We start from the raw sequence: 1,608 nt of genomic DNA, 5'->3' as shown, positions 1-1,608 counted from the left end.
ATACAAAACCAATGAAATCCAGGTTTTCTAATTTCCTATCATAAAGAATGCTCAGTTTGTTTATAGTCGATTTTTACTGTTATGTCTTCTTTTTGGATTTAGTCTAGCTAACCATTTTACTGACACTGGTGTGAGACATCAGTATTTAAATGATCTGGACTAACATCCACAGTCTGACATTTGTGCCTTCAATGTAGCATTATTTTTGATTACATTTAACACTGCTGGGCTTTTGGCGATTTTGAAACGTCTATGCAGTAACAATGGTGATCACATTGAATGGGAAATTAGTTCTAACTGAGAAAGTCCCATTATGTTGCGGATTTCCATAAATGATTGCCACTAATGACAGAATAGGAAATTCCAAATAACACATTTTCACTAATTTATTATTCAAATCTAATATAAAAGAGAAAAATATCGCCAACATTTTTTACGCTGTCTGTGATTACATACTATAAATCCATTTTATGAAAAATGCTGTTGTGTTTTGTGTGGCAGGGCACCTTTAAACGGAACCATGCACGACTAATGAGAACTCCTTGTGTTCAAAAATACTCCAGGACTCCTATGACGCTACACAGCAGTTTTTTGTTTCTGGTCAACTGCAAGAACACATGTCCACATGACAAACAACTAATTCTAAACTAACATTTAGCTTAAGAGTCAACCTTGGGTGTAGCTCTTAAAATAATATCTGCATTACTATAATGCAGGCATTGTGAAAAAAAGAGGTTTGGACTTCACATTGGCATCTTTAGATTTAAACTTCCATAGCAAAGCAGAGCACAACTTGTCGTGTTATCATGGCTTAGCAGCTTGACAGGACATCTTGAAAAAGAAGCTTCTGTTTTGTTGCTGTATTTATTAGACTGTGACATTTTTTTTGCTTTACACCGTTAAGAAAAATTCTTGCGTGCGTGTTCCTTTAATTCGAAGAATAGGTATAGCACGAGGTACTCTCAGGACTCAAGGAATATTGTCGACTCTCCAGGGAATGTAAAACTGCCTTTGGGAGCTCAGAACAGTATTTACCCTGTGGTGTAATTAAAGTTACATTTGTAACAGCACATAAAACGTATGACTCCTGTGTTTAATTGGTCAGATAAATGCTGTTCATTGGTTTATTGCATATTTTATGTTTACTTGCTTTGTCATGTTGCAACAAGGTCCACGTCATTTTTAATCTGTTGAATCGTGAACACGGACATGTTTATCTTGGTTTTTGTTGTGGTGGTCAGCATGTAATTGGAAACATCTATACGGTATCTCTGGGTTTAGGAAAAGACCAACGGTGAAAGGAAACGTCACACGCAAGAGAGGATCCCCGATCTCCGGGGTGAAAGTCCTGTTTTGTTGGACCCATCCACCACCCCAACCAACCTCCATACACTTAATTTTTGACATGTAACACTAGTTGCTACAGTAGTGTTAAAAACATGCTCACCACCACGAAAAAGAGAAGATAAACGTGTCCGTGTACACGACTCAATAGATTAAATAACATGACCATTTCACAAATGGCTGTGAAACTGGGTTGTTGCACATTAGTCATCTTCAGATTTATTATGTTTATTTTTGAATTATGTTTTCATAATGCTACAGAAC

Source organism: Etheostoma cragini, chromosome 5, assembly GCF_013103735.1.
Source record: "Etheostoma cragini isolate CJK2018 chromosome 5, CSU_Ecrag_1.0, whole genome shotgun sequence".
Taxonomy (NCBI): domain Eukaryota; kingdom Metazoa; phylum Chordata; class Actinopteri; order Perciformes; family Percidae; genus Etheostoma; species Etheostoma cragini.
The sequence above is the reverse complement of the archived record's forward strand: the minus strand, read 5'-3'. Positions refer to the sequence as shown.